Genomic DNA, 15,210 nt, shown 5'->3' on the forward strand with positions numbered 1-15,210 from the left:
TAACTGATGGTAACAATGTAGCAGGATTCAGGATGTTGCAGCGTCTGATTTCTATGTGTGGCTGGAACAGTGTCAATTCATAACCTGTTAAACGTGCAATTGTCAAGTGCTGAGTTTGTGTTCGGTTTAAAAGAACTTCCACGGAATGTGGAACCTGTACTGTCAAGGTATGTCCTAAGACTATGGAATCACTTTGTCTGATAGCTAGGGCTGTGGCTGCAACTGACTTGAGGCACGCAGGCAGAGCCGGGGCTACAGGATCTAATGTGCTCGAAAAATAAGCACATGGCTTGTATTGTCCTGCTTGATCTTGTGTGAGAACAGATAATGCTGTACCTTCACGTTCAGTGACGAAAAGTATAAAAGGCTTACTGTAGTTCGGTGTCGCTAGAACTGGAGCTTGGCATAGGGCTTTCTTTAACTCATTGAAACTAAGTGTATGTTCAGATGTCCAAGGGAGAACAGTCGATACGGCTGCCTCCTGTGTCGTTAACTGTATCAGTGGCTTGGCTAGAAATGCATACTGAGGAATCCATTGTCTGCAGTAAGAAGTAAGGCCAATAAAAGCACGTACCTCCTTCTGGGTCTTGGGCTGAGGAAGACTCGCTATTAACTGGATACGGTCTGGTGTCAACTGCCTACCCCTCTTGGACAGTAAGTGTCCTAAGTAGACCACTTGCTGGACACAGAATTGAAGCTTAGAAGGGGACACCTTGTGCCCCATCTCGGCCAGAAAATACAAAACTGTAAGGGATGCTCGCTCGCAAGCACGTTCAGAACGGGCTGTGATCAGGAGATCATCGACATACTGGAGCAGGGCAGTGTCAGTTGGCATGTGAATGTTGTCTAGTTGTCTCTTGAGTGCTTGACTGTAAATACTAGGGCTTTCTGTGAAACCTTGAGGAGCTCGTGTGAACATATAGCTCCTTCCATTTAAACAAAATCCGAAAAGGAACTGGCTGTCTGGATGAATAGGAACACTGAAAAACGCGTTCTTGAGGTCGATTACAGTAAAGAACGTGGCTTCGAAATCAATGGCTGTTAATAGGGAAGAGATGTCTGGGACAACTGGGTACTGAGGAATAATACACTTATTAAGCTCTCGTAGGTCAATCACTAATCGATATACTGGGGGTGCATTTGGATCAGTGCGTTTCATGACTGGAATGATCGGAGAATTACATACATTGGAGTCAGTTTCTACAACCACTCCTTGAGCCATGAGCTCGTCAATAATTTTGGATAAGGCTGCTACAGCCTCTGGTGGCAATCTGTACTGTCTGATCCGTGGTAACACTACACCTGGCTTGAGAGTCACACGATAGGGTGTGATTTGCATGTAACCTACATCAGTTGGACCTTGCGCCCATAAGTGCTGTGGAACATTAGACAGTCTTGAATCAAAATCTCGTAATACATAGTGACCCTTAAAGTCACGTAGGAACAATCGTATTCCCTCTGGGGAACAGCATATAACTGCACCTAACTCTTTCAGTGTTTTAATGCCTAATAGATTTTCTGGACATGACTTAGTAAGTAACAGATCAGTAGTTCGGGACAATGGACCTACTTCTAGAGAAACTGGTTTTGAGATCTCATTTACGATAGGCTTTCCTGAAAATCCAAGGGAAACATTTCTTGAGCCTGAGAGCGGAGCCCCTGGAACTTCGGCGTGACTAATTGTGGTCCTACTTGCCCCTGTATCAATCAAAAACTTTCTGTCTTTCCCTAATACTTGACTGTGAACATAGGGACCTTCTTGATCTACAGGTATCTCGATGAGAGGCAAGCCTACCTCCCTCTCTAGGCTGTTTCATGAATACTGTTGGTACTCTGGATACTCAGACTGTGCATACTGGTACATCTGCGATGTAACATGCTGTGTTGCAGCGATAGGCTGCGGTACTGTAACTGTCTGTTGTGCATTCTGTGACTGAGGAGTCTGTGAAACTTGTTCTTGTCTAGGCGGACGTGGTCTTTCTTTAGTTTTACCGGTAGCTATGTTGTGTTTCAGAACTGCACACTCGTTTATAAAATGGCCTGGCTGTTTACAATAATTGCAATTCCCTTTAACAGGAGCTGCTGGATGACTGGCTTGATTCGGACCCCTCTTCTGACTGTCTTGAGGAACAGATTGTGCAACTAGTACTTTCATTTTCGTGTCTTTCATACGCTTTCTCTCGTGTTCTTGCTCTTCTCTAATTCTATTCTGGTGGTATTGGAGCATTTGCAACATCTGGGACGGGGTATTAGCTTGCCAGGTACTTTCGACTTTCAGAACTCGGTTTTTAATCGGTGGACTTGAATTCTCGACTAATTTAGTAACAAAAAGGTGAGGATATGACTCACTACTTGTCTTGAGGCCACTATTGATACTAAAACACTTCTCAAATCTAGAATAAAAATCACTAATATCTTCGTCTTGTTTCTGTTTACAGGCTGAGATTGCATCCCAGTCCTCTTTTCTAGTTGTCAATAATCTGGGTAAAACTTGAATCAATAATTCTGGTAATTCTTTACATTTATCTCCAAGACCGGTACCTGGTACTCGTATCTTGTCTTCAGCTTCTAGAACTGCCCAATCGATCTTTTTCTCTCCCACCTCCCAATCTTTTTCCTTGAGCTTCTCATACACCCCTGCGGGCAACAGAACTTTTAACATTTTAATTATATCTGGATACGTGTATTCTCCCATACGGAGCATGTCTTTTAGTTCTCTATGGAACCCTGCTGGATCTTTATCATGACAGGGAATTAATTTCTTCATTTCAAGAAGTTCCATCTTTGTGATTGGAGTGTATACAAACACTCGTTGCATTTCGCCACCCGTTCCTCTAACTGGGTGGACTTCTCGTAACGGATTCTGTCTGTCTATGTAAAATGGTTTACTTTCTGGGGGTGAGACATGAACAAAATGCGGGTTCAGAAACGTTCTATATTTGTGACGCTGTTCTAGAATGACACTAATTAGGTCGGTACCTAAACCTTTCCATCTATACTGGAGTAACTCGTTCAGGATATCAAGTAACGGACCCGGATCAGAATGTTGACCCTCATACAGAGTAATGAGGTGCTGGATCATATACATACCCGCCAGTCGTTGCTCGGCCGGGGGCAGTTTCAGAAACATTTGTGCCACTATTTCGTCTGGAAAAGTGGTAGAATCAGTAATCCATCGGACTGCTGATCGAGCTAGTTCTTGTTCATGCATAGTGCTTAACTCACTGTAACCGATTCGTGATTTCAGGATGTGATCGGTAGCTTGAAATACTTGTTCTAGAGAACCTTGATCTGGTACTGGATGATGGAAAGTAGACTTGGGTTCTAGGCGTAAATGGCGATCTGGAAATCTAGATTTTCCTACATACGCTATTCTGTCAGGATTCTCGTCGTCTAACTCTTCCGGATCAGAGTTACTTTCTTTCTCGCTTACTTGTGCTTCTTTACGCTGTTCGTGTAACTTTATTATTTCTTTACGGATTTTTTTGTACATACTCTCCATAGCACCGACGGTCTTGTGCTTACCCTCGGCTATATTATCACTCCACCTTGTCAGGGTTCTCATTTCAGCCGGATCTTTAGACGGGTAATCTTGTTCTCTTATTAGACAATTGATCAGAAACTTTAATATCATGAGCTGGATCTCGGCTTTCCTTTGAGACATGGCCTCGCTAATGCTTTCTGGATCATCCCCTGTACGGATGAAACGATATATTCTGTCTAGATCTTCTTTCATATTCGGTAAGGTGACTAGCTACTCGGCCACCTTTCTTACGCGGAATGAATATAAAACCATATTATCCTCGCCTGGGACTGGATCATAGCCGCATTCGGCAAGGGATTTTCTTATTTCTGCTACAGTCTGATGTCTGGGCGTACGCTGTGACGCTTGTGCATGTAATTCGGCTGTTGTTAAACGCTTGTGTGGCGGCGGGGTTTGAGGAGTACCTCCCCCTGCGGCCCCTAAACTAGAGTCGTCTACTGAGGCTCTTCGTCCTGGCAGAGTGGGAAATGGAAATGTAGGCTGGACTTGTATGGCGCGCTGGACCGGGGGTACCGTAACAGGTACTCCGGTGTCTGGAGGAGCGGGAAGTGCCTGATTTACAGGGACTGGCGGAGCGCGAACAGGATTTGCATATTCTGGGACTGTGTCGTCCAAATAGGACGAAATTAAAATATCAGCTGCGGTCTGTTTGTGACGTAGCTTGGTCGGAACTAATGGTGGCGGGAAATTACTGGATGCCTCTGGGGTCGCTTTTGGCAAGCCCTCGGCAAAGAGAGGATACATACCCCTAATAAGGGCATGCCTCTGTCTGTCTGATTGTTCAGTTTTAACTCGTTCACCAATCTCGATTAATTCCCTTTCTTGGGCTCGTTCCAAGGATTCTCTACTTAATTCTGACTTTCTGATTTCTTTTTCGGTTCTTTTATGAGCTTCTTTACGCCATAACTCGATGGCATCTTTCTGTGATTGTCTGGCTTTCTTTTTCCATAATGCTTCTTCTACTCGCATGATGCACTCGGCATCCCATGTACCCGATACGGGCCATCTATACTTTTCTTCTAACTATTTGGTATACTCTACCCATAAATCTAGATACAATATGGCGCTTATGCCATGCTTCTGATACATAAAGTGACCTGGACTGTCCCTCGGTGGAACAGGAACTGCTTCTTCTAACAAACCCTTTCTAGTTTTTAGCTGACGTAATCTCGAAAAGAGAGACATTGTAAACTTGAATCGGAACACAATACAATACACGAGGAACAATAACAATTGGGAGAACAATTCAGGCATACCACGACATTGGAAATACATTGAACAACATCATAACATAACAGTTCGGACAGAATATTACCTGGAATACTGAGAACAGAAACACAAGAATTTCTCGAGAACGGAACAGACTAGAGTTACTGGATGCACTGCTGAAACAGTACGGAACATACCGGTCCCATAAAGGGACGCATCAAGACCCGTATCCACCTAGGTGAACACTTCGTTTGTGAGTCTGTGTACCACCAACCCACGGACCAGAGTCAATTTAGATTGACCCTGTCTAGATACTACCCCAGTAATGGTACTCACCGGGCAGCAAGAACGGAAGGCCTCGGATCGGACTGGACTGCTACGACGACGGACGACGAACTTCGGACTTGGACTGCTACGACGACGGACGACGAACTTCGGACTTCAGTTACGGGTGGACCTCCGGATACCTCGGACCTTGGACTCTCGGCTTGGGCTCTGGTCGGGACTCGCCGCGTTCCTCCGCCGTCTCGTTTGGATGCTGGACCGCCTCCTCCGTCTCCTCCGTGGGCCTGAGGGATACTTGAAGCAGAAATATCTGCAAGTGCACGGTATGGTTCCGTCACGGCTGCAGAGGGTCAGGGGGTCGGCGTGGCTTCACCGACGCGTGGGGAAAGGGCAAGTCCCTGTTCGGGCGCCATTATGTGGTAAATAAATAAATAATACCCTATTTTTGAATGTATAAATGAATAACAGATAGCTCAATAAATAAGAGTCAAGATTCGAGGTAGTAGGAGTTTCGCAGGTTTATTACAGCATAAAGGACAGGAACAGGACAACCTGCATAGGAATAGGATGGCAGGGCCCAGCAGCGCTGCTGGTGTCAGGATCGGGACAAGAGAAGGGATGAATTTTTAATAACAGTGCATGAGCATATATACATAACGCAAACACATAGCATTACATTGCAATAGGCGTAGCAGTGGGTGGAGCAAAAGGCGTGACGCGTAGCAGTCGCGAAAGATAAGAGTGAAAAGAGGTGTAACGGGGCGTATACATAGACATGTGATGCAAACGTAACAGAATATGTCATGAATGGGGCGGAAACCATGGAGGGGGCTACCTGAGGAGCCGGGACCTCTAACCTGATGGTGCGCGCAAACTGGCAATGACGTATCACTAGGAGAAGCTGGGGGCTATGAACTCTGTGCTAGGAGCAGAGACTGAAGTCTGGAAAGTCAGGGCGACATGTACCTAAACAGTATCTAGTATCTGATGTTTAGAGAACATGTTGATATAAACTAGAAGTCAGGAGGGGAAAGGCTAACTTGATTCTAAGACTGGACCATGCATTATTCTACATGTAGTACGTGATGAAGAATATTAAATGACCATTAAATGCAGTATTTCTCTTACATGGAGCCGGAAAGGCTAGACAATGACGGAAACTATTGATGCAGTTCAGTAGCTTAGGAATGCAGGGAAGGAGGACTGAACTGATAACTGGAATCATAACATACTTTTGGCAGACTCAGAGGCAGAGCCAGGCTGGACCGGGCACTGCAAGGCAGGAAGTAAGTGAAGGGTCGAGGATACAGGTGGGGGCTGTATCGCTCCTCAGCGAGGTTTCAGGAGACAGGAGCTGAATCTGGTGTCCAGGCCCTTTTGAGGCCTAGAAACGGGGACTTTATAATGGAATAACGTGCACACTGAGAAACGTGGCAACGTAGCTTTACATAGGCCTGATATTAGTAGTATTCACAAGAACTGGAAACTGGCATACTAGAGGTGGACACAACTGTAATTGCGTCATTAATCAAACATAGGGAATACATATGCATATTTAATCATGCACACATAACATACGATGGATGACACGTAGGGACACAGAACATGGCAAAATTTACTTTTCCACAATGCCCTAATGCTTTTCCTCCATCAGGAACCTAATCATCTTGCATTTCGAAAACAGCTGAAAACGTGGCTCTTCCCATAAAGACCTCTGGCTTACACTGCAGCGCTGGGATGCCTTCGGGTAGCCATGCGCTATCCAAATGCCTTTTCATTTAATTAATTTCATCATAAGAAATTATGATTGCGTTGACATCTGCATTCATTGAATTGGAGCCTAAACTGGAACATTTTGCAATTACATTTGATTTACTCTTTGCATTTGCCTATCCCCACTCACTTGATTTGACTCCCTCCTCCAATACCTAAGCCTGTTGCAATAATGACAAGGAGCTGATTTCTTCACTGCTGCAATGTCTTTTGCTGAATCAACCAAAACATCTCAACCTCTACTCTGTGGAACACCAACTCCACCCTCCCTGTGCAATTTGACCTTCAAACTGAAAACCAATAGCTTGCATTTAACCGGCATTCCCTTCATGCAACTGATTCTGAAATTCCTTTTGAACCAGCTCAGTCTGAGTCAACATAAATTTCTCTTTGAGTCTCTTCTGCTTCATCGATTGATCTTCACAACAGTATTTTGCATACCTCAGAATCTCATCTAAGGGTTTCTTTTATCTGCCAACAAATTAGATTCTGTTCGAGATGCATGCTGATTTCTGGTCGCAACCCAAGAACGAACTGTGACACAAAACTCCCCACATCTCCTTTTTGGGGATTTTCTTGTCTGCTGTGCAGTTTAAACACCTGCAACAATTGTTCTTATTAAGCATGCACTGTTTTTTTTGCTTCCTGCATAGTTCTATTGATCTTTAACAATCAATATCCATTGCTGGAACGTGTCCTTTAAAAGAAGCAATCACCTCGTCATACTTTGTCATCACTATAGGTGAAGGTGCAAAAGCAGACACCTCCCTTAGAGGTTCAGTGCATGGCCATTGTACAGCTTTTTTACATTGAGCTCATAGATCACTCAGTACCAGAATATCAAAGAAAATATTCAAGTCCATCCACAAATCCTTTGAATCGCTACAAATCTGTCAACTTGTGCAAACTACTGGCAGGATTCTATCTTAGTTTTGGAAAGTTATTTGTGAATGTCGCAAGATCACCTCTACGCCATGGTACATGAACATACCCGCCACCTAGGGAAAGGTAAAGTCTCATGTGGGAGTGCTGGTGGTGTTTTACCAATTGCTTATGTAGTATCTGATTGTTTAATTCCCTGTTTCTTTTGCCCACTTGCTTTCCAATCTGTCAAAATAGCTCAATTTTCAAATGCACTTCACCAACTCCGCAATGTGCAATCTTTTTCCTGAGGACTGACTAGTCACGATAGCTTCATCGTCTAACTGTACACTGAGACTTTTATGTAAAGGAACACCCTTGGAAGGGCCACCTCACATTTCCCTGTGAATTCTGTTAATTTATCATGTGCTGCACCTGCACTCCTAGTGATTTCTTTACTCACCTATACTAATTCATTTTCCTGATATTGATTCAAATGTGAAGTGTCCAGGCATCCTCTAATGATTTTTTCCAATTCCACCTTCAATTTTATTTTCTGGAGTTTCATCAGATGACCTGTCTCTCTCTGGGCAATATGTGTTGTAAAAATAAACCTTCAATTAATGATTGGACATTTTATGGTGGGGTCCAGGCATCAATCGGTCAGTTTTATGATGCAGGAGTAAACCTGTAGGGACAACTCCTCCAACAGCACCTCGAGCAGCAGCATTCAGAGCACAATGTACTGGTAGAGGTGCAACAGGAACTGCCAATAAGTGAGCTGATACAACCTGTGACGTTAGTGCAGGAACAGTCACAATAAAAGCAGTAAGACCCAGAGCTTTTTACCATAGGGTCTGCTTCAACACAAGCAGTTGCAATCGGAAGTACTGGAAGTGGGTCCTCAATCTGAGATATCTTCAGATCAATAGAGGCTGTTGCCGCTGCAGCACTAGTGTTTGTAGCACCTAATATACTTGCTGTGGGAGCCACATTTGGCAGTGGACATAAGGATGACAAAGCATCTAAAATGTCATCCACTGATTTGCTATCAGTGTCAGTTTTTTGCTTGCAGCTTCCTCATCATCATCTCCCTTCATTCAATAGTTTTAGTCTTTTCTGTCGCTATTGCTGGGTATATTCTACTACCCTTGAATATGCATTTCCTCCAAATCTGATGTCCTACATGCCATTGAACATCTGAATAGTTTCGCACTGCTCTGTTTGCTCTTTTCTGATACCTTTGTTCTCTTTGGCATGAGATGCTCACCACCAAACATTTAATGCCTCGTACTGTGTAGGTATAGGTGATGGCTTCATTTCATATAACTTTTTCTTTGAATGTTCAATAACTTTTAAATCAAAAGTACCATACTGTGGAAATCTGAATAGTCCTTCATGTTCAGATGTGAAGCCCCACATTTATTGCCATATAATGACCTGGCATACCTTCTGCCGGAGCCTCTTCACCCTTCCGAACAGGAAATCGCACATCACCCCTCATCAAATCTCTAGCTGCTTTAAAACATTTCATGGTTACAAAGATTCAATAATAATTGAGCAAATTTAAATTTCTTAAATTTCACCGTTTTTTTTTCAATGTATAATTCTTTCTACACCAATATTTTTCTCCAATCCTGACACAATTCTCTTTTCGTAACCTGATACAACTTGGTATCTTGATAACTTGCCAACCAAACTAAGGGGCCTATTGGGATGGCGGACGGACCTGTGTCCGTCCGCCACCCCCGAGGTGGAGAGACCGTCCGCAGGGGCAGCGGCGGTCCCTCCAGTGCAATTAGGATGTGACCGCCACCCTGGCGGTCACATCCCGTATCTTTAACCTTGCGGCGGGTGCTGCTTGAAGCAGCACCCGCCGCAAGGTTAAAAATGCATGCTTTACATTTACATGCACAAAGTGGCAGGCACCCCGCGGTGCCTGCCGCTTTGTGCATGTAAATGCTGGGGGGTACCATAGGTACACCCCATGTGCACCCCCCACCCCTGACACCCTGGGGGCCTGCAACGGGCCCCCAAACACAAAAGACCACATGCTTTTTCACGGCGGAAAAGCCGCCGTGGAAAAGCATGTTTCGCCTGCATCCTAATATGGCTGGGGTTGTCTTGCAGACACCGCCACCATATTTGCCAGCATACACCGTGGATCAGCGGCGGACGGACTTGCCATCCGCTGCTGATCCGACCGCAATCCTAATGTGGCGGTGGGTATTTCAAATGTCCGCGGCAGTAAATCCGCATCCTCCAGGCCGGCGGTGGATTCTGCCGGCCCGGAGGATGCGGATTCACCGCAGTCCTAATCCGCCCCTTAGCGTCGCACTTCACACCAACTGATCTATCCCAGTGTGGCACACTCTGACGTAGTTCTTTACTCCTTGTAGCGGCTCACCCTCTTTAACAATTTTCTCATACACAAAATTCTACAACTTTAAGCATCACAATAAACATATAATCTTTGTCAGCTTCACTAAAGATTTCAAAACAGTTAATTAATACAAGAAACAAATCAAAATACGGCTTTAACACCTTCTGACTTCCTCACACATACACACACACATATAAAATGTTGAGCAGTGGGAAATCACCCTGACTGATATAATGTTTTCTTTGCGCAATAGAATCCACCAGTACCAGTCAATTTTAGTACAATCATAACAAATAGTTACAGTCCCTAGCTCAACTGTGTAGTCAATGGTAGCTCATGAATCTGCGCCAGAAAACCTTACTAGACAAATAACACCATAACGTATTATTTCTTAACTATCCTGGGATTTTGTACTACCCTGAATCCAATAGCAGCTCCAATTGCTCAATATCAAGTACTTACACACAACTAATTTATTAGCCTCTACCAAAATTCAAGACACATATCTTCAACACAACGACAGACAATGTGAGGCATAACCTCACACTCCTCCCACTGCAACCAGTTTCAGAACTTCAAACTCCTTCAGTCATCAAGTTCGGGCTTTGGATTTAAGGGACATGGGCAATCTATTTTAGCTCCTTTCTCTTCTGTGACACTAACAGTCCTCTCGCTACCACTTGATTAAGCAGGGTTTTGTGTATCTAAATCTTCATATATAACCATTAATTAACCCTCACCACTGGCCATATGGACCTTTGTTCGTGGACAAGGAGAGGTAAACAGGAGCAATCATTTAGTTCAAACACATAACAATAAAATCTTTAAAGACTTTTAGTATGGTCAATAAAGAGAACTTGTATGAGTTAAAGGTTTTTTTTACCAATTATTTTTTAGTTTTTCATTATTTTTTCTGTAGGTATTAAGCTTTAAGTATCAACATTAAAATGTTATATCATCCCATAATGATCGATATTACAAAATAAGGAAAATTTAAATATTGGTTGAAATTACAGTTAACATTATAATAGTACAGCAAGCATGTTCCATAAAGGACATTCCCCAATCGATATTAAATTGGGATTAACATAGAATAAGGTGTCAATTTAGATTCTCAATGAAGAGTTCTGATGAGAGAATCAATGCATAAGCATAGAGCGGTAAACAACCTTTACAACGAAACTTTTACAACGCACTACCATTACAATGCGGGCATTACAACGCAAACTATTACAACGCATTGCGCTGGGGGGCGCTCTAGGATAGAGAATAGGTTAATTTACTATCCAATAACCTTCCCTAGTGTCCACGGGGACTGGAGTTGGAATAGTAAATTAAACTATTCACTATCCAACACCCAAAAGCACTATGCGTTGTAATGGATTGCGATGTAAAAACCGCGTTGTAAAGGCAGGCGTTGTAATAGCCTGCGTTGTAACGTCATACATCCGCATAGAGCCTTTGCATCTCAAGCTAGAAAGTATTCTCAGGTATAAATCAGCAAACATTGAAGAAATAAGCTAAGCAGCCTCCTATGTAGAGAGGTATAAAGAAACTCAGAGATGAGTCTCCAGCAAGAAAAGCTCTCATGAAAAAGTAATCTCCACCTCTAGTGACATACACTAATTTAAACACACAATATTCAAAGTAGCAACATGTTTCTTTTCGTCTTCTGCAACATCCAATAGGATTTTAGTAATTTTCTGGGAATAGGTAAACTCTCCATCTTCTCAAGTCAGTACAATGGTCTCCAGACGCTAGTCCTTGAAAAGATAAACTGTCCACATTTTGCAGTTTAGACAGTTCTTCCCATTCCTTTCTGTTTTCTCCTCTCCTCCCAGCTGTCTAATGCACAAAAAATGCATAGTCACTAACTAAATGAAGGCTTCTGGGAAATTATACCTTCTGCAGCAAAAAAAGCAAAGCATTTAATGCAAACAACAGTGCAACATTGAAAATAAACAGGCCTTAAAAAAGATATACTAATCCAGGTTGATATAAACGGGTTCATTCCTGTCTTGCTCCAACAACACTAGGATCAATGGTAATGGATATCTGTTCTTGATTTTGACTTTGTTAATTGTCCAGTAACTGAAGCAGTTCCTGAGTCCCCATTGTTCTTGAGTTTGAAGAATAAAGACATGGGATTTTGAATGTCTTATATCACTAGTAGCAAAAAATTCCTCCACATATATTTGCTAATGCAAGGGATAGTTGCTCCAGAGTGCAGCTTTATTCAGTAGTCGAAATTACACTCAGCTGGTATGGTCTTTGTCTTAACCTTATTAAAGGCATCAGAAGAATCTCAGTATTCTTCAGGTAACCATGTTTTCAGTTTTACTTGTCCCAACTACTTGGATAACTGTGAAACTTGGTTTATGTATTTTGCCAGAAATTAGAACCCAAAGTAATGGTGTACTCTTTACAGTTTGTTTTGTGGCTATATAGGTAATATGGGGGATAGATATGCTTCAGATGTAATTGCTACTTAATGCTTTATCCATTATACAAACATAATGTTAATAATAATTTCTCTGAATCAGATCCTTATGAATTTCTTCTTTAATGCACATTGAATATCGATCTCTGTCATACAGGAACAGCTGGATTCAGCCAACACATGTTTTTCCTTACCCGGTATCTTGCGGGCCTAGGCCTTTCTCAAGGATAAGCAAAGGGGCAATTCAGTTGGGGTGGTGACCATTGGAGATCTAGTGATTTACATTGTTCTGTTTCCTTAGGACGTTTGCAATCTTGATTCCATAATAGGGTCACGTAAAAGTAGAATATGGTCTTTTTCAAGTCCGGCAGAGATGGGAAATTGTGAAGAATCCATGGATGATATCTCCATAAGTGATTAGTCATGAAATAGGTAGACGAGTTACAGCTAGGTGTTTGGCCTGTTATGGGGTCTGGTCTTAGTGACGGAAAGTCTGAGAAACTGTTTGTCATGGCTTAGGAGAGTGAAGATGCAGTCTGTTGCTGTGTAAATGAAGTCTTGGGATTCCCAGAATCGTTTGGAAACTCACAAGCATCTACCAAACTAGGCATATTTTTTCCCTTTTGTCAGGTCAAATTAGGACAAGGGGAACTGTTTGCATAGTAATTGGCCACAAAGTTAATTCAATAATCAGGACTGCACTAACTTGTTTGGCATTAATTGTAAATCCATGGCCTTGTCATAAATGATATCAAGGAAATTGCAGGTTGCTAGTAACCCCAGGGGGTTCACATGATAGACCGTTGACCTAAATGTGTTGCGTTGTTACTGGAATGCTTAAGTGCTTGCCACTCAAAGGGACATTTTACAATGCCTTAGAATTTGGTTATGTTGCCATCAGTTATGGTATAGGGTCTGAGACAACTACCATAGCATGTGATGCTTTAGATTTGGTGTGCCATTCTTTAATGAATGCCTGGCCTTTCCACAATGCAGGCATCAGTACAGTTTGCATCTTCTTTCTTTTAACTCTTTGGCCAAAGGGCCACAGAAAGATCCTTTGGCCTTTCCAGAAATCATTTACATATTCATTGAATCAGTAGAAACCAGGACATATGGGTACAGTGTAAATCCATATAACTAACTTTGTGTATTAGCTATGTGAGATATGTTATATGGTTTAAAAAAATATATACCTGCTTTAACTGTAGAACAAAATAAAACATGCTACAGTACTATTAAATTAGTTTTGAATTAAAACTTTAATTAATGGAAATATATTAGATTAAATAAATAAAAGATTTGAAGTTTAAATTAAAAAATAAATTCCTACCTAAAGACAAAGAATATTTGTAATTTGCATTATTAAATATTAAAAATGATTTAAAAATGAATTAAAATGAATGTCATTATTTTTAATCAAATAGATTATTACATTTGTTAACATTAAATACTATTACTACTATTATATGTATTTAGCATTGATTTGTATTTATTTACATATTTAACTATTTTAACTAACATTACTGATTTTCTTTTTTTTTTATTCCCACCACCATTATTTTTCATGGCATGCTTTTTCAGTACCAGTGGTTAGCCATGTGTAGTGCTGGACTTCCTACTGTTTTATTAAAATCTGTTCCTAGTATTAACTTACATTTGGAAGGCTTGTTTCACAAAGGTGACTTACAGTTTTGAGTATTTTACACTCTGGAGTAAGTTTACTACTTTTCGGTATTCACAAACTCAGAGCGTAAATTTAGTACAAGAGTGAAAGTAACATGTTTCCCAACCCCCGATTAAAGCAATTAGCTTACTCTTTTGTGGGTTGGTGACCTTCCTCCCAAAACTCCTCCCTGATCCATCCACACCACTCTTACTCCTCACTAATCCAATCCCCTTTTGTAGTAAGTCTGTCCCTTTTTGCAACCATTCTCGAAAGTCCCTCCCATGTTTCTACTAAAATCTAAACTTACGTTTGTGGCGACTCAGCAGTTGGGGCGAAGAGCTCCACACACATATATAGGTAATGTGGAGGCGCAAACTCTGCACATAATTTGTAAACAGCAATGTGTAGAACGTTTTGTAGTACTCCAAAACGTACTACAAAGTGCAGTTTGGGAATCAGACCGGGAGTTTGGGAAAACCTAAAGGTAGTAAACTCACTCAAAAGTATAAACCTACTCAGAAGTGTGTGTTACCTTTGTGAATGAGGCCCTTTGTAATCATGTCCTGAGTCTCATCACCTTTTGTATGCCTTGATGAAAGGAGACCTAGATGGGACAAACGGCAGTGAAGTGTCCTAGTGTACAGTTCCAAGTTTTTTTTTTAAATTCCATTGCTCTCTAACTCCATTTATAATGTATATAGTCTGTGCCTTTTCAGAATGTGATTCTTTATTTTGCATAGCTTTTAAATGGTTGTTTGCATGTCTGTCACAATTTGTGACTGTTAAAACCGTTTGCTTAAAATGGATTTTTGCTGATGTGCTCACTTTCCTCACATACGTATAATACTCCGAGCTGGTAGAGTTCCTGTCACTGTTCTAGCCCTGCACAGAAATATGGCCATGGTATAACTGTGACAGAAGAAGAGGACAGTGACAATTGTAGGGTTGGGCTACTTCTGAGCATTGTTGACACTGGTATTTTAAGTGTACACTCTTCCTTGGTGCTCAAACGCTATACTTGTCTTGGCGATGAGGTAATTAAGACG

Source organism: Lissotriton helveticus, chromosome 2_1, assembly GCF_964261635.1.
Source record: "Lissotriton helveticus chromosome 2_1, aLisHel1.1, whole genome shotgun sequence".
Classification (NCBI taxonomy): domain Eukaryota; kingdom Metazoa; phylum Chordata; class Amphibia; order Caudata; family Salamandridae; genus Lissotriton; species Lissotriton helveticus.